This window comes from Terrapene carolina, unplaced genomic scaffold, assembly GCF_002925995.2.
Source record: "Terrapene carolina triunguis isolate 2854851 unplaced genomic scaffold, T_m_triunguis-2.0 Scaffold402, whole genome shotgun sequence".
Lineage (NCBI taxonomy): Eukaryota > Metazoa > Chordata > Testudines > Emydidae > Terrapene > Terrapene triunguis.
Window position 1 is genome coordinate 2917833 of NW_020664753.1, and position 19517 is coordinate 2937349.

General features: G+C 43.8%; 1 protein-coding gene across 3 annotated transcripts in view; it reads left to right on the forward strand.

Annotated features, from left to right (window-relative positions):
• Positions 1–210: 210 nt before the first annotated feature.
• The window catches only part of MARCHF8 (membrane associated ring-CH-type finger 8), a 192196-nt gene continuing 172889 nt past the window's right edge, over positions 211–19517 (forward strand). For all 3 annotated transcript variants that reach the window (XM_024217308.2, XM_024217310.2, XM_024217309.2), the window contains exon 1: positions 211–354. The gene's annotated coding sequence lies outside the window, so the exon portion shown is untranslated. The remainder of the gene's footprint in view (positions 355–19517) is intronic.

The window sequence follows — 19517 nt, forward strand, 5'->3', positions numbered from 1 at the left end:
ACCCTCCCTCGGAGTCCAGGGGCCTGAGGGCACCGCGCCCCCGCCCCGAGGCCCGGCCCTGCCCTGCAACACTGCGAGGCCCTGCGCTCGTAGGAGAGCGCCCGGCGCCGGCTCCCAGAGCCCCGCAGGCCCAGGCGGCGCCGCCCCGCCCCGGCCATGGCGGCGGAGGCGGGGCGGCGCGCTGACAGACAGCTGGGCTTCCCCGTGTAAACAGGAGCCGGGCAGGAGCTGAGAGTCCGGGTCACCCCGGCCGGCTGGAGCCGCACAGCCCTCGCAGGAGCAGCCCGCCGCCCGCCCCGGCCATGAGTAGCAGCAGCTGGAGGAGCCGGCCTGGGCCCAGTGCGGGGCAGCAAGGTAATCGCGGGCTCGGCCGCCGCCCAGCCCCCGGGGCCCCAGGATTTCCCCCACAGCTCCATCCCGACGGGCAGGGGAAGGGGCTGGGGCTGGTCTCCCCCCGCCAAAGGGCAAGGAGTTTGGGGGTCATCACCTCCACGGGGAGGGGCTGGGACCCGCACCGGGCCGAGGAGGGGTGTCCCCAGTGGTTCCGGGCAGCAAGTGACTGGATCCCAGCCGAGGGGGGACAGGCAGGGGTAGTACAGCACATAGGCACCTTCAGAGGCGGCATGGTTACCACCCCCAATTCCCTGAAAGGGCCAGGGCGCCCTAGCCCCAATTCCTCTAAAGGGTCAGGAAAGGTTCACGGGATCCCACCCCCCCCAATTCAGCAAAAGGGCCAAGGGATCCCACCCCCAATTCCCCTAAAAAGCCTGGGAAGGGACTGGGTATCCCTCTCCACCCCACAGGGTTAGGGAGGGGAAGGGACTTGGGAACCTCTCCCCAAAGAGCTACGGATTTTCAAGTGGCATTGGCCCTTCCTTCATTTAGATGATTAACATCCTTTCCCATAAGAGTGGTCTGACTGGGGGTGCTTCACACTCATAGTAACAGTCAATTTAAAGGGGTATCTATCCGTCCCAGTCTCCGTGATGTGACGGGGGGGGAGGGGGGAGGTGCATCCCTCCACAGGTAATGTGCATATCAACTGAATCGTGGGGGGTGGGGAAGGTTACTGTTATCGAGGAGAGACCTGGAAGCAACAGGCAGCTCCAGGGAGGAGGGAGACAGCCCTATTCCCGCTGTCAGCAGCCTCTCCAAGAATGCATTTCCGTCTCCTAACTCAGACGGAGCCAGGAAATACATTATTTACCAAATGAAGCCCATTTGACTCTTGATTGTTTTGGCTGCAAAGTTATTAATATTTTGATTATGATCCAACGTGGGCCCATATAAGATGCTCATCGTTTCTGCTGTTGAGCTGAATATGACACTAGTTGTAGCTTGTGCTTTATTTACAGCCTGAGTCTATGGGACAGCTTGCTTGCTATTAACTTTCACATCTTGGCATGTCAGCTCTCGTGTTGCTAAGGAACTAGTGAAATTATTCACGTGTAAGTATGATGGGAGATTATGGGGTCAAATTTTGTGCTGACTTATGCCCTGTATGACAGTCACATAGGGCCTAAGTCAGTGCAGAATCAGGTGCCAGGGCATAAAGACTTGTTTTTTATTTTTCTGAGTTTCAGTGGTTAATATAGAGGTTTATAATTCCTAGTATTTTGTTTCCATCAATACAAAAGTTCTGCTTGGAAAAATGTTGGTTTCATGTTTACAATATATTAGCTGTGCTAAGTTTACAAGTAAAAGGATCCCCCCTCCCCCCCCGCCACTCATAACTGCGTTCCCTGCAAAATCATCCTCGCTATCTCAAGTTGAATGTTATCATTGAAGGTATAACTATGACTGAATACAAACCAGGAGCAATCAGTTGGGTAGGAAGGTGTCGTTTTTTACACAGTTGCTTTTCAGAGGAGAACCACATCTTGAATATTTGCATTAGCAGGAAATAAAGAACATAAATCTTGAATAATTTTTATTCAGTGTAAACTGACTGTATAAACTTTAGATTTATAACTGTTGATAAATACAATCATGATCATTTTTCATAACTTTAGGAACTAGATGCCAGATAGAAAGGACAACAAGAAAATTACATGGGTTGTCCTCAAGTACAACATTTCATCTTTTCTCTTTGCAGTGGATTTCAAGTGCAGGGAAAAAGTCAAAGGATTATTGACATTTACTGATTTAAAATTGAGTCCTTTAAGACTTAAATGTAGGATCGTTTGCAGTTTAGACATTGTATAACAGGTGTCTTAATTCTAAACTACCAAGGACAGTAAGTTTATATAACAAGACAACTGTATAATCACATAGGAGATTAGCCACAGGGAGCTTGAGAGAGGAGGTGGAGAGTGAGAAGTTGGAAGGAAGGGCTTAAAGGACAGAGGAGAGAACTTGAATTCAGTCTTGGATATGACAGCAACACTGAGTCCTAGAGCCAAGCATCAGCACTATGCAAGCAGTTAGTCTGGAAGGGTCTTGTGCAACTGGAAAGAGGTCTGGAGGAGTGCAAGGCTGACAATAAATAAATAAATTAATGGAGATATCCTATCTCCTAGAACTGGAAGGGACCTTGAAAGGTCATTGAGTCCAGCCCCCTGCCTTCACTAGCAGGACCAAGTACTGATTTTGCCCCAGATGGCCCCCTCAAGGATTGAACTCACAACCCTGGGTTTAGCAGGCCAATGCTCAAACCACTGAGCTATCCCTCCCCCCATCTGTGGCCTTGTCAACAGTAAGACTATTGACGAGAAAAGATTTTCCTGTGCAGGATACTAGTGCCTGAAAATAGAATCTAAGCTCTGAGAACTCATTGCACAGCTATACGAAGTCAAAATTGTTGAAACCATGTCAAAAAGGACAACTAGTACTCAAAGGCTAGAAAATCTTCATGTTCCAAGACTACTACTGCCAGGTGTAGAAAGAGTGAAGTGTCTCTATGGGGGTTAAATTTGGTGGCTCTAACGGATTACTACATCCTAAATTTGTAGCTGTGCTCTATGCAGATTTGCCAGGAAATACCAAGGGCTTTGCTATTATGGATGTAATTCTTTGAATGAGTAACTCCTCCACCATTCACGGATGAGGTAGTGGATCCTCCCTTCCACTGCTAGCCCTATACGATAACATCTACTCTGGGCAACATGCCATGGTCTCGCCTCTGCCAGCCTGCTTTCCTGATTGCTGTTTCGTGGCCTACAAAAGTGTCTGCCAGTGGGGTGAGGCAGGTGACAGAAAGACTGCTAGTCATGGGAGAAAGAGAGGTAGGATGCTAGATCAGCATCCTGAATTAATCCCACCTGACAAGGAAAAACTGCCTTCTGCATTTCCTAGAAACCTTATTAAAACCCTTAAGAGCCGGTTAGTCCTTAAGGTGATGGACAGTTTTAGCCAGTATCCTAAGTGTTAATGGAGAATTAACAGGATATGAATTGTGCTCTTTAATCATTGGTACTGGGACCTGTGATGATGGGCACACAGGGAAGAACAGGAAACTGAAGTTAACAATGTTGTTGTTGTTGTTGTTGTTGATATTACTTATTATTTGTATTATCATAGTGTTTAGGAGCCCTAGTCATGCACCAGGACCCCTTGTTCTGTAAAACACTGCTTCTAGCCTACCCTGCAGAGTGGAAGGGCTGTGTAGGTGAAAGTTTGCACCTCCATGTTAGTAAAGGTGCCCTCTGGTTCATAGCTTCTGGGTGCTGGTAGTTATTGTGTCTGAAAATTAGGGTGACCAGATGTCCCGATTTTGTAGGGACAGTCCTGATATTTGGGGCTTTTTCTTATATAGGCTCCTATTACGCCCCACCTCCGTCCTGATTTTTCACACTTGCTGTCTGGTCACTCTACTGAAAATGGAGCTGAAGGCCTTACTGCTGTTGGGATGCACACGGGAAGATATTTTCCTTTCTGCTGGCTGGGCAGGTGGCTCATGCAGCAAGGCATACTACTGCCTCATTCTACATATCACAGCCAGAGATTTCCTGGTGTGGATATGTCCCCTCCAGAGCACTGCTGCTCTGGAAAAGTCAATCCTTAGCCTTCACAGGAAGGGAGAAGATTCCATGCAATAGAAGTTAGTTGCTGATACGGGACAACATAGGGAGGCTGGAGCAAGTTGCTCTTGACCCCAGCTAGAGTAATTAAATAATTTTATTGAATAACGCTTTGGACAGTGCTATGTTTTTAAAAAGGCTATATTCATCCCATGAATCTGTAAGCCCATGGGGCCATGCTCGAACACAGCAAATGCTCCTCGTACACATTATAAAGGGGTAATTTGTCTTGTACTATCCATTGTTCCTGCTTGCTTACCCTATTTTAGTCTTTATCAGGCTAATATACATAACAGACAGTACAATGGAGAAAACAGAGGAAACAATTAAAAGGAGGTTGGGAGTAGGGTTTTTTTTTTTTCTTTTTTCTTTTTCTTTTTTTCCTCCGAAAGTTTAGGCACTTAACTTCCATTGACTTTCATTGGAAGTTAGGTGTCTTAAACAGTCTTCACCTCTATTCCTGCACAAAGGTTTTATGGCCTAGAGCCTTCTTAAGTAACAAAAAAGGAAATCTAGGATAAGCCTCATAGAAACCTGCCCTGTCTTCTTAAATGTGGTCTCTCTGGCCTCAGAGACATTTTAACTGCTCATCCTCTTCTGAAACTCAGGAGTGGTCTACACTACGGGGGTGGGGGGGAGGGATCGATATAAGTTACATGAATACAGCTACGTGAACGTAGCTGAAGTCGACATACTTAGAGCTACTTACCGTGGTGTCTTCACTGCGGTGTGTCCTCCCGTCGATTCCACTTGCGCTTCTCGTTAAGGTGGAGTACCGGAGTCGACGCTAGAGCGATCGGCGGTCGATTTATCACATCTATACTAGACACGATAAATCGACCCCTGCTGGATCAATCGCTGCCCGTCGATCCAGCTGGTAGTGTAGACAAGCCTTCAGTGCCAAGAAAAATAGCTCAGCTCCTTTCTCATACTTCCTTTGGTTAGTTCCCCATAATATGTAGATAATTCCATGTAAGGTGTTTATGAGAACCACCTCCCTCCAAACCTGCCCCTTGCCTTGTGGGTTTGTGTATTGAAGAATGTTTCAAAACAAAGCCCTCTGTTATAACCCAAAGTAATTACCCATGTCTTGGTTTCACATCTGCTATTTCCTCCCACCTCTTTAAATGTTCTCCTATTTTCCTTAATGGCTCTGTTTATACTAAGGTCTGAGCCACATAAGATCTATTATTCTTTCCTGGTGACACCTAGCTACAAGATAAGATGGGTCAGATAGAATTGTTATGAGTAATTTGCATTCAGATATAGGTCTGTGACTGTCCCACTTCTGTGTGGGATGGGATTTTGTCAAATTCAGGCATGAGCCAAGTAAATCAGTCCTCTGCTCTAAGCAAATCAGATTAACAATAGCTAATGGTAAACTTAAAAACAAAAAGTTTTGGAAGTAATATAGACCCTCATGTTGGGGTATGAGCCAACTTGCAACTAGTGGGGAGGGAACTTTCCCTGGGAGCAGGTTATCCCATAACTGTCTAGTACTGCAGGACTTCCTCTGAAGCAGCTAGTGCTAGTCGCTGCCAGAGACAGGATACTGGAGATGAACCCCTGGTCTGATCCAGTATGGTAATTATTCCTATAGAACAATTCTAATATTACATAGAAAAATATGTACAAAACTCACTTGCGGGTTTGTTGTGACATGTTCTATTGATTTAGAGTTGAGATTACTCAGCACCTCGTAAGATTGGGACCTTGCTTTGATAATGGGATGAAAGATGAATTTACAGTCAAGGCATGTGACTGGAATCAGGAGACATCTGTTCTGTTCCTGGCTCTGTCACAGATCCTACGCAAATCACGTAACCATTTTATGCCTCAATTTCCTCATATGTGTAATAGAGATCGGGACAGAAAATTGCAAAGTTAAATTTAATGTTTGTAAGGTGCTTTGAGATCCTCAGATGAAATACACTACAAGAGTGCACAGTACTATCAGTATTCTGAGTTAGTAAGAACAACAGAAACCCTTATTTTTGTAAAAAAAATCCATCTGGCTAGTAGCCTAAAAAGCAAATCACGGACCCTGTTGAAATGCAGTGTCATACAAAATGTTACTGCAATGACAATTACTGTAAAGGAAGTGCTGTCTTCTGCAAAGTGAATTGACTCAGTGTGCTGACCTGTGGCAGCATGACAACACACTAATGATGGGATTTCAATTGTGATTATAAAAAGAAAAGAAAAAGTCTGGAGAAAGGATAGATGGAGAGAAGACAGTTTTATGGGAGAACCGAAGGGCCAAGAGACAAAGGAGGAGGGGAAGTAATTAAACCTCATTTCAACTCACTTTTTCTCTAACTTTTCAGTCTGGCAACTAGTCAAGTCTCTGCATGTTTGCCTCCAGCTTGCTGGAAAAAAAGGCAAGAATGGCTCTATATCTGTCTCCTTGAAACCCTCTCTATCAGCCCTGTACAACTTACTGGTTCCCTGGACACCTGGGCTTTTCACATGAAAGCCAGGTAACATAACTCTTTGCCCCCTCAAATGGATTCTTCCCCTCTATTTACCCCAATATTTGCGTGCGTGTGTTTTATATATTGTGACGGCAGCTTCTGCCATAGCATCTGACTGCCTCACCATACATTTTTACAACAAGCCTACAAAGTTTCAAGTCATTCTTATTTTATTTATTTAGATTTATAAAAATGCTAAAAGGGGGGCTAATCCATATGCCAAGGATGCATAGAGCATATGCTCTATGTGGGGTATCAGCATAGTGATGACACTTGCCCCTGCCCCAAAAAACATGCCATCCCTCCTTCCCCCCCATTTTATTTTTAAAAGCATTTCAGTTCCTTTTTGAAGTGTAGTAGTGCAGTGTGTTATGAAAAGTCATTGTGTACAAATGGTACCCTCTTACTCAATGCATCTGCTTCCTCTGTGTGTTCTAGGTCAGATCTGCTGACTTTGGTGACCAAAATAAGTTGTTTCCATGACTGACTCTTGTAGTCATTAGTCCTGATTAGCCAACACAGGTATGGGAGAGGGAGCTGAATTCTATTCCCATCAGCAGGGTTGTTTGCTAAGGCCTGGTCTACACTTAAAAATTAGATTGACCTAGCTACACCATTCGGGGCTGTGAACATTTCATGCCATGAGTGCCATAGTTAGGTTGATTTAACTCCTGGTGTAGATGCAACTAGATCAACGGAAGAAATCTTTTGTTGACCTAGTTACTGCCTCTCAAACTACATTGATGGAAAAGCCCCTTTCCTTGCTATAGGAAGTGTCTACGTTATAGTGGCACAGCTGCACTACTGTAGCTGTGCTGCTGTAGCAACTGTAGTAATGTAGACATACCCTAAGTTTCAGTCATGGCAGACAATGAGGGTTGCACAGATGTCACTGAGAACAGAATTTGCTCTGCAGTGCACCAGTAGGTTTTAAGCAGCTGATGTCAGGTTAACTTTCAGGGTGGAATTTCAGCTGTTGAGTGAATTTGAGTCATATTAGCAGGAGTAAGCAAAACCCAAGAGCAAATCAGACTCCAAGTGTATCAACTTGTACTTCCTGTTCGCTAACCGTTTAACGGGTGGGTGGGGGCGGGGGGGATTCAATTCAGTATATTGGCACTACTGCCAGTGATGAGAGAGAGCCTTTTCCTCTTATACAGTTATATTTACAGCAGGGAACCTTTATTTTACTTAAATTTGTCATCACCACTTAAGGAGACAAGACAGTCAGTGAAAAAGCCTCCTTCAAACTGAAACCAGTCCTGTAGCAAGCTGAGGGAGTTCCTAGGATGACTATTTATATCTGCTTTCACTGTTACTGGCTCCTTGGATCACCCAGGACAGAGGAATAATCTCTTTGATCTCTCTATTTCTAGTTGTAAAAGCGCAGCGTGTTATGGAGGGTGAATCAGCGTGAGACCAGTCTGTCCCCTGTTATAATCCCTTGTAACTACAAAATCATCAGTCACAAGGGTAAGGTGAATGGAAAGGTCTAAATGTATTATTGTATTCTAATACTCTTATCTGAAGAAAGATGGATGGGAATAAGCAGGTGCGTTTCAGTACAGGGGTTCTGAAATATTTTCATAGCTTGGGCCTCTCTGTAGTTTGGAGATTGTTCTGATGGCTCCTCTCCTCCCGTTTACAATGGCATAACAGCCTTATTGGCCTTGTTCACCAGCTGTGCTCCATCTGTCCCCTGTGAACCATCTGTCTTTGAAACATACTTTTGGCTATTTGGAGGGTAAATGCTGGGCTAGGTAGAAAGAGAGTTGGCAGTGCTTTTTCAGTAAAGGAAAGCAAAAGTCTTTAATAAAAACAGTACAGCAAAAATGGCATCAGGTAATAATTTACCTGGGGTGCAAACTGACTATGAAAAATGGATGTATTAAATAGCCAGTCTTTTTCCTTGGGATGCCAATGCCTCTTGGTAACCCACCAGCTGTTTGACTTGTTGTGTGACTTTGTTTGGAAGCCTGGCCTTCCAGGATATATAACTAGTTTCCCCTGCAGCTTTGTATCAAAACATGACTGCTTTCCTCCGGGCTTGCATGGTGAAGACGCAGCTACTGAATGAGGGCAGGTTCTATGTGAAGATGAGCAACATTTACCAAACCTGAGCAGGGAAATACTTTGAATATCTAGGACGTTATAAGGACATAGCGATCTGTTGTGGAATAGCGTTTTCTTGTTCCAAGTTATATATACACACATGCGCAGAGCTAAATCCAGTCAGCTTGCAAAAATTGTTACTTAGCTCTAAAAGGGGAGGAATGATGGTTCCTTAGTGGCTAAAACATTGGGCTAGGAGACAGGAGATCTAGGTTTTATTCCAGTGGTTCTCAAACTTTTGTACTGGTGCTCCCTTTCACATAGCAAGCCTCTGAGTGCGACCCCCCCCCCTTATAAATTAAAAACACTTTTTAATATATTTAACACCATTATAAATGCTGGAGGCAAAGCAGGGTTTGGGGTGGAGGCTGACAGCTCGCAACCCCCCATGTAATAACCTTGTGACCCCCTGAGGGGTCCCAACCCCCAGTTTGAGAACCCCAATTTATTCCAAGATATATCACAGACTCACTGGACAAAGTAATTTAACCTCTCTTTGCCCATAACCCAGACAATAGCTGCTTTCCAAGGGTGTTGATTTTGACTGTAAACTACTCTGAGATTCTTTGATAGAAGGCACAATAGATGGGCAAAAAGTGGTAATTGGGTTAGTACAGTTTTAAAAAAGTTGTTGATTAACTAGAAGGAAATAGAATGAAGTAGGTAAACTTTACATTAGTCTCTTCATTGGGTCAGCTCAGTCCTAAAAGCTATTAAAAAAGCAGCTTATGTGGTTTGAACACAGTGGGTAAAAATATCTGTTGCTCCCAGCATAACAAAAGTGAAGCCAATAAATGTGGGATAAACTTTCAACCTTCTAACTGCATTAGTATTCTTATGCAGTGTGTTAACATTGTAGTGCAGTGAAAGATCTTGTTTCTTTTCATGCCTCAGAGCTTTTTATAATTGTCTTCTAGCAGCTCTTAGTATGAATTTATTTTGTTACAAATGATCTGAGGATGATGGTGACATAGCATCAGTTTGCGTTATTCATTACATGGCAAGAGGTAATCGGGTGATAATCCACGTGAGACCCATGTAGTTATGACTGTCTGTTAAAGCACAGTAAAAATGTCCATCAACCTTCTTCCAAATCAAATAAAATAATATAACAGAACAGTGAAGTTATAGCTGCTGCTTCTCATTAAAGTAAGGGTCAGAGAAATTAATGAAAAGATGGACTATATTCTAAGAAGTTCACATGCTGGATCAATTTAATTCCTGGTGTAATTCCACAGGCTTCCACTTCCCTCTTAGTCAGCATCTATCAGGCCTGCCTGTGGTCCCTCCTCTTTTTCTCCCTGCCTGTTGCTGGTTGACTTGATCGGTTTGCGTGAATTCTGCTACCTTCTCTTGACCACTGACAATCTTAAGTAATTCTGTGGCTACTCACAAATGTTAGCACCTCGCAGCCTTTAACGTATTTATCCTCACAATACACATGAGTTGGGAAGTGCCCTGCTACAATCTCCATTTTATAGATGGGGACCTGAGGCATGCAGAAACTGAGGGTGGGATCTACAAATATATTTAGATGCCTAAGTCCTGTTGTAGGTGCCATTGTGACCCACAAACTCTCTCTCAGCTGCTGCCTAACCTGTGGGCGTCTACACTTGCTCAACGCCTATGTTTTTGCATTGAAAGTTCTGTAGGGGCCCATGTTTTTGTCTCTGAGCATGTTCACTACTGCCTCACTCTAGGCGCCTGAGTGCCTATCTCCCACCTAAGCCCTGGGGTGACCCAGGAACTAGGGGGAAGATAGGCAGAGCTGCGTGTGAGGCCTGATCCAGTAGGCATGCTTAGAAACCACTTAACTCCACAAAGCCGTTAGCCCAGGGGTTAGGATACTAACGCAGGATGTGGGAGACCACAGGTTCAAGTTCCCCCATCTGCCTGATGTGGAGAAGAGATCTGAACAGGGATCTGCCACCTGTTAGGTGAGTGCTCTAACCGCTGGGCTGTGGGATATTCTGATGTGGGGCTCCCTCAGTCTTTCCTGTTGAAGTTGTTCTACTTAATGTTATTCAATTATTTAATTAAACTGGACAGAGAAAGAGTTAAAATCTCTCTATAGCCCAGTGGTTAGGGCACACACCTGAAAGGTGGCAATTCCTGTTCAGATCTCTTCTCCTTATCAGGGTCTCCCACATCCTGGGTGAGTATCCTAACCATTGGGCTAAAGTTATAAAGAAGCGCAGCATCTTCATCTTCCTCCCCCTCCGCCCTCTTCCCTGGGGCTGTTTTGTGGAGTTAAGTGGCCTCTGAGCATGCCTGCCAGATCGGGCCCCACATGCGACTTAGGCGGAGGAGCGCCTGTCATCCCCCAGCTTGGGGATCATTAGCGGAGATAGACACCTCCCTGCAGCCCGGACTTAGGTGCCTATCTCCAAGAGGTTTTGGAGTGATAGCTGTGTTAGTCTGTATCAGCAAAAAGAACGAAGAGTACTTGTGGCACCTTAGAGACTAACAAATTTATTTGGGCAAGAGAGGGGCAGGGTTTACCAGGGCACCCCTCTTGTTGGCATCTCCTATTGGTTAGCTGACCCGGCTCCCCACCTAACGTGCTGGCTTCTGTGGATCACGTTCTAGGGTGCCTGTCTCTCCCCATTCATTGTTTAGGAACCTCAGTGCCTAACTCAGGCTTTGTGAATCCCAGTGTTGTTCCTGTGATTTTTTTTCTAGGCACCTAAAAGTTAGGCTTTGCAATATTCAGTGTCACAATGCCTAAGTGCCTTCGCCAAGATCTCACAGAAAGTCTTTTGCAGAGCAGGGAGCTGGATCCCGGTCTCCTGAGTTCAGGGCTAGCATCCTACCATTCCTCTTGACCTGTCTTCCACTGTGCAGTCCTTCCAGATCTGACTGTCCTTCCAACATACTAGAGAGACAAAGTGGGTGAGGTAATATCTTTTTGGGGGGCCAATTTCTGTTGGTGAAAGAGACAGGCTTTCAAGCTTATACAGAGCTCTTCTTCAGGTTCTGCTTCTTCCAACATACTGTCTGCTCATTGCCAACACAAGATCAAACGGGCAAAGGTATTTCTCCCAAATTCCCGTGGATTCCCTGGCAAATAGTGCAGTAATTAAGATCTGCATTATTTTTGCAAAATTTCCAAACAAATTTGGTTCACCTGTGTTTCTTTCTGTGACTTTCTGCAACAAAGTGATTGTTACCAAACCTAAAGATCAAGAACATTATTGGTCACAGAAATTATTCAAAATAAAGAATAAATTAGAGAAGAATGTAATCTCTTCTTAGACAATTTGTGAATAGAAAGAAGCAAACTTCAGCTAATAAAATTTCTGTTCCTACAGCCCTTGTAAGATATGGCCTATGCTGGTTGATGCATGCTTTGTTAGGTGAGTGGGGAGAGAGCCCTGCTCTTATGCACCATAGGCGCTCTGCAGCCCCAAAGGCTGTTACTGGAGATACCTCCCCTGTGGATATCCTACGAAACTGCGTTTTAGTGTTTTCCAGCCAAATTATTCAAGATTGTGGAATTTGCATGTATTAACTTTTTTGCCAATCAAAAGAGGTTAGAAGTCACAAAATGGGAAACTCCTTGAAAAAGCTATATTAAGATTAAGGTTGTGTGGTGCAGCACTCAAGTGGGGAAAATGACAGGGCACAACCTTAACTTTATCATGTGAGGTGCTGAAGACATTCAGCCATGTTGGTACACGTGGCAGGTTGAGGGTATTCAGTACATTTCCTGATCAAGCACTAAATCAGACTTGTTCTCTTCCATATTTCTTTGCCGCTTTCTCTACTGGAATCTACCAAATAGTCAGCAAATGAGGTCACATTTGTGCATTGTTGCCTATCACTTTACCTGAGAGAGGGCAATAAAGAGAGACTTAGAAAATGGTGCCGTGTGTTATCACGAGCCCTTCCAAGCTTCCTCCCAGAAAAGATGCCATTTCAGTCTGACAGCTGTCAGGGATGCTGATTACTTTCAAGAGTTGTAACCATCTTCATTGCAGTGTATGGAGTGGGGTGTTCCTGCAGCTGTATGCTTTATAAGATTTTCCAATTCCAGACACACTTTTTATCTCCTCTCGCTGCGCTTTCCATGTTTTGAGAGAGCTGTGAGGAGATAAACTCAGGAGCCTTGCACCCTATCAGCTGAACAATGGCTGCTTGCTCTTTTCTCTTCTCTGCTCCACCCAAAGATGGTTGATAGATGTGTGTGATGTTGGCTGCTACTTTGAAGAGAAGGATTCTAGAGGTTGCATTTGAACCTGGATGTCTATAGTATGGTATAAGGAACTGTGATGGGTAATTTATAAGTATCTGCTTCTTTTGCTCAACTAGCAAAATACTAAAAATAATCCAGGTTGTATTTCCACCATTGACCCCTATTTATAAGCATTAATTTACAGCCATACTACCTCCCACTCTGAACTCATTTCATGTCAGACGCTAAGCAAGGTCGGCTGGATCAATACTTGGAAGGGAAACCTCCAGGGAGAAAACAGGTGCTGTAAGAAGTGGTGTTGATAGCATTTTGCTGAGTGAGTGCCCAGCTCTAAGGTGTGCTAAGGGGGTGCTGTGATTTGGGTGAGAAGTAAAACCACATCCTTGATCACTTGTGCTCAATAAAATTCCCTGGCATTTTTTTGTGGTTGCAAGAACCATGTTGTTATTAACCTTAGAGTCCTGGACATGATTTCATAATTGAGTAATTTAAATTCTGCATTCCTTTATAAAACAAATTCCCTACTGTTTATATGGCTGTAGGTTTTTTTTCTTCACTTAAGCTGTTGTGCAGTGTTGTTTTGTGCTGTTTTTAAACAGCTGTCATGTTTTACTCCAGAAGTAGCTACCTTTCCGGGTCAGAGAGAAGGGAACCCTGCCATTGGAGATGTTTAGCACCTTGTAGGACCCAAAGTTTGTTTGTATGAAGGGTGATATATAAATGTAAGGTCATTGTTATTATCCTTATTGATACACATAGGAAACTGTCAAAGTCGCTGCAATGTGGAGATGCCACAAGACCTTGCAGGAAATGTTAGGAGATGTGCATGACACAGAATTGTTTCCTACCACTTTCTGTCTACTAGAATTTTGCAGGAATATTACACGTCTCAGCCTAGAGGCTTTCACCACCACTACCATGTCACATCAAGAGGCACACAATGCCAATCACTGAACAGCATGTTTGCCTAGAAAATATAGTAATGTCTTCCAAGACAGCAGTTTTATGTCAGCACATCTAGTAGCACAGTACTCCCTGGTACCATGGCAGGCACAGGTTCAGTCATGACTAGGGCCCTACCAAATTCACGGCCTTGAAAAACACATCATGGACTGTGAAATCTGGTGTCCCCCCATGAAATCTGTATAGTATAGGGTAAAAGCACACAAAAGACCATATTTCGTGGGGAGCCCAGCATTTCTCAAATTGGAGGTCCTGAGGCAAAAGGGAGTTGCAGGGGGGTCGTAAGATTTATTTTAGGGGGGTTGTGGTATTGCCACCCTTATTTCTGTGCTGTCTTCAGAGCTGGGTGGCCGGAAAGCGGCGGCTGTTGGCCGGTCACCCAGCTCTGAAGGAGGCGCCTCGCCAGCAGCAGTGCAGCAATAAGGGTGGCAATACCATACAATGCCACCCTTACTTCTGTGCTGCTGCCTTCAGAGCTGGGTGGTCGGAGAGTGGCAGCTACTGACCAAGGGCCCTGCTCTGAAGGCAGCAGTGCAGAAGTAAGGGTGGCAATACCATACTATGCCATCCTTACTTCTGCACTGCTGCAGGCGGTGGCATTGCCTTCAGAGCTGGGCTCCCAGCCAGCAGCCGTCGCTCTCCAGCTTCCCAGCTCTGAAGGCAGTGCCACTGCCAGCAGCAGCACAGAAGTAAGGCTAGCAGTACTTCAACACCCCCCAACCCCTTCCAACTCCTTTTTGGGTCAGGACCCCTACAATTACAACACTGTGAAATTTCAGATTTAAATAGCTGAAATAACGAAATTAACGATTTTCAAAACACCATGACCGTGAAACTGATCAAAATGGACCCTGAATTTGGTAGGGCCTTAGTCATGACTTCACGGGAAGAATGCCACCTACTAAAGCATAAACACCACTTCCTGTAGCACCCTGAATTTTCCCTGGAGGTCCAGGAACTGACTAGCCATGGTGCTGGGAGAAAATGATTTTACACGCATAAACAAACCCAAAAGATCAATTTTTGGTCATTTTTACATTGCAGGAGCACAGAAAATAACTGTATAGCACATCTCTGGAGTGAAACATGCCAACTGTCTTAACTGTGCACAGCAAAAGTAATTGGTAGTCATTTCACTGGGAACTTTTATTTTGGTTCTGTAACACCAGACAATCAAGTTGTTGATTATCAGTTTTAAATCAACATTTCGTCATTTAAAATAAAGGTTAATCATTTTTTTAAACTTTATTTCCACATTGTTTCTGTCAGTCTAGTCCAGGTAGGAATTTATATTGTGCACAGCATCGCATGTCTATGCTAATTTTTAACAGGTTGTTCTGCTGTAAGAATGAGTGTATGTGGTATTGTTTGCTGCCCTACAAAAGTGCATTTCCTGGGCACTTCAGGCATGGGTCCCAGGGAATGTATTTTTCTGCTGCAGTCTTGAATGCTATCATTCTAAAAGTTCTAGCAGACACACAGGAGGTTTTCAAGGGACATTTTCCCCACAGTTAACAGAAATTTGGTTAAAAAATGTTTTAGAGCATTTCTCTCTCCTGTAAAATCAAATGATTTCTTTAAGTGTATTGGTCATACCCTCACAAATATTTCCGATTTTCATAATATTGTGATCACTTGATCCAGGATGCTTCCTATCTTGGGACTTATTTAGCACTTAGCTCACTTCACTGGCTCTTGTCCAGACTAATTTAAAGCAAACTGCATCTATGAAGGGAGGAGGCGGAGAGGCTATCTCTAAAGGTAATAGGTTTTCAAAATGTGTTATTCCAGTCCATGTAAGTGGCATGGTCATGATCCTGGATCCTTTCCAGACTTTGCCTGTCTGTGAAATTCCCCATTAATCTTCCTTAACTGCCCTGTGGATGCACAGTAGCAACCAAAAATCCACTCCACCACTGGAGCTTTCTTTCTGTCACAACCTTCTTTCTGAACCTGGTTGTCTGACAAAATATTGCTCTCTCATGGCCTACTGTGAGGGGTCGTGGGAAGTTATCCTGGGTACCAGCTGATGTGTGTCTAACTTCAGAAAAGGTCTTTACTTCAGGGTCTGATTTGCTAAAAACTATCAGGCACCTAAGCAGTAGGGAAATGGAGTTCTCTAGACTTTGGTGATATAGCATGTGAATGATTTTTGATGGACTTGGACCCAAAGTATGTAAGCATGTGTGGGTGGGTGTACACATAGGTACATAGGCACTTTCACAGTTCTATGGTATTTCTCTAAATCCCTGATATATTTGTATTGGTGTATGTGGTAGGTTTTGTTAATGTTATGGCTGAAGTTTAAGGAAACCTATCTATTACCTCTGTTCAAAGGCGTAGGCTGCTAGATGAGTTTTCTGTGAGCTCTGAGAAATATTTGTTTGCTGAGTTGTACTGTATTTTGAAACCCTAAATAGCTGAAGTCCAGCAGGGATCAGCCATATCATTCACTGTGAAGTATGGGTTGCTGCAGTGAGGCTGCGAATTAAACTAAAAAGGGTGAGGGGTGAGAAGAATTTAAGTGAACACAGGCCTTTCTTGGAAATGTATGAAGGCGTTAACTAAAATGTATACATAGCCACATATTAGTTTCATTGTCGCAGGCAGTGGTTATTTTAGGTAAAGTGGAGATGAATAGCTTCATTGTAGATTTGAGTAAGGAATGCTTTGTCTATGAGGCTCAGTCATGTCAGTTTCTGATTTTCTTGTAGCATAGAAGCACAGTTGTAGAGAGTAAGGGGAAAATGACATGAATGTTTCCCCTCTCTTACTTGGAGGAATAACTGAGTAATGAAAGGAAATGTGTTTTGTGCTGAGGTGTCAGTATGTAGTCACTGTTGGTACGTGGTGGTGTCAGCGTTCATTTGTGGGACTGGCCTGAGGAAAACTTTGGCTGTTTGTCCCAGTTCTCTGTGCTGTTGGGTGTATTAAAAAATACAACAGGAACACTTGAGAGAGGAAGAGATCATACAGGTTTTGTTTATCTTTCTTTCTTACTACATAGGCTTCAAATCAGGCTGCAGTTTGTTGGGACTACCTATGATATGGAGCTCTATGGAAATAATTTTATTCATGGAACCTTTGGAAACTGAACTCTGGATGAAGGCTTTATAGAGCGTGAATAATAGTAGCACGACACAGGGATTATTAAACTCCTCATAGCACGGACCACATCTTAACAGTGGGATTCACAAGAGACATCACCTCTCTCTTTATCAATCACATCTGCTCCCTGTTCAGCTACAGCAATTACTTACATGGCCATGGATGGTATTAGGAAGCACTTAAGATATGTGTAGGTATTTTTCACTATTTGTATTACAGTAGCATACTTGGAGGCCCCAAACAAGATTAGGGCTTCATTGTGCTATGTGCTGTACGTACATAGAATCACAGGACTGGAAGGGACCTTGAGAGGTCTTCTAGTCCAGTCCCCTGCACCCATGGCAGAACTAAGTATTAGCTAGACCATCCCTGACAGGTGTTTGTCTAACCTGCTCTTAAAAATCCCCAATGATGGAGATTCCACAACCTCTCTAGGCAATTTATTCCAGTGCTTAACCACCATGACAGTTAGGAAGTTTTCCCTAATATCCAACCTAAATTGCCTTTCCTGTATTTTAAGCCCATTACTTCTTGTCCTATTCTTAGAGGGTAAGGAGAACAATTATTCTCTCTCTTCCTTGTAGCAACCTATTATGTACTTAAAAACTATCATCATGTCCCCTTCCCCCTTCTCTTCTCTACTAAACAAACCCAGTTTTTTCAATCTTCCCTCATAGATCATGTTTTCTAGATCTTTAATCATTTTTGTTGCTCTTCTCTGGACTTTCTCCAGTTTGTCCACATCTTGTCTGAAATGTGGCGCTCAGAAGTGGACACAATACTCCAGTTGAGGCCTAATCAGCACAGAGTAGAGCGGAAGAATTACTTCTCTTCTCTTGCTTACAACACTCCTGCTAATACATCCCAGAATTATGTTTGATTTTTTTTTTTTTAAACAGTGTTACGCTGTTAACTCATATTTAGCTTGTGAACCACTAAGACCCCCAGATCCCTTTCCACAGTACTCCTTCCTAGACAGTCATTTCCCATTTTGTTTGTGTGCAGCTTTTTGTTCCTTCCTAAGTGGAGTACTTTGCATTTGTCCTTATTGAATTTCATCCTATTTACTTCAGACCATTTCTCCAGTTTGTCCAGATCATTTTTAATTTTAATCCTATCCTCCAAAATGCTTTCAACACCCTCCCCCAAGCTTGGTATTGTCCGCAAACTTTATAAGTGTACTCTCTATGCCATTATCTAAATCATTGATGAAGATATTTAGCAGATCCAGACCTGCGGGACCCCACTCATTATGCCCTTCCAGCTTGACTGTGAACCACTGATAACTACTCTCTGGGAATGGTTTTCCAACCAGTTATGAACCCACCTTATAGTAGGTCCATCTCGGTTGTGTTGCCCTAGTTTGTTTATGAGAAGGTCATGTGAAACAGTATCAAAAACCTTACTAAAGTAAAGTTATACCATATCTACTACTTCCACCCTATCCTCAAGGCTTATAACCCTGTCAGAGAAAGCTATTAAGTTGGTTTGACTCAATTTGTTCTTGACAAATCCATGCTGACTGTTACTTATCACCTTATTATCTTCTAAGTGTCTGCAAATTGATTGCTTAATTATTTGTTTCGTTATCTTTTGGGGTACTGAAGTTAAACTGACTGGTCTGTAATTCCTCAGGTTGTCCTTATTCCCCTTTTTATAGATTGGCACAATATTTGTCCTTTTCCAGTTTTCTGGAATCTCACCCATTTTCCATTACGTTTAGAAGATAATCGGAAATGGCTCAGATATCTCCTCAGTAAGCTCTTTGAGTATTCTAGGATGCATTTCATCAGGCCCTGGTGACTTGAAGACCTTTAACTTGTCTAAGTAATTTTAACTTGTTCTTTCCCTGTTATAGCCTCTGATTCTACCTCATTTTCACTGGCATTCATTATCTTAGAGGTCCAATCACGGCTAATCTTTTTGATGAAAACTGAAACAAAAAAGTTGTTTAGCACTTCAGCCATTTTCTGTTATGAGTAAAGAGACAATCTCTGCCCTGAAGTGATTACATTCTAAAAAAGATAAGACAGGCCAGGGACTGAAGCACAGAGAGATCATGTGACCTGCCCTACGGAAGCACAACCAGCTCACATTTTAGACCAGACTGTCTGTCTATAATGAGTGCTAAGTGGGTTTTAAAACATGTTAATTAGCATGTCTTAGTTGTGCTTCATAGGTCCTATACAACTGAACATTTCCAATTCCATTCACAAGAATCTCTGTGCTAATCATCACCCTGCCCTTCTCATGTTGCTAAACAAATGGGGTTGTTCCAGTTAGATCCCAGGTAGATAGATGGGAGGTCCTGGGTGGCGTCCCAGGATGGTAAAAGTTAAGAACTACAACACTAGAGAACAAAGGAACAGTGTACAGCACTCACCATTCAAATGACCTTCACCAACAGTTACCACCACTTCGTGATATCTGACACATTGTGGTATTTCCAGGGGTGAAAGTAATAATAAATTCTTATCGGTACGGGGACCAGCTCTGGCCCCCGGAAGGGGTGGGGCATCGGGCGGAAGGGACGTGGCTGGGGGGTCAGCCTTCCCCAGCCAGCCCATCTGCGCTGCCTGGCTTCTGCCGTCCGGGGCTCTAGTGGCAATTTAAAAGTGCCTGGGGCTCCGGCCACTACTGTGGTGG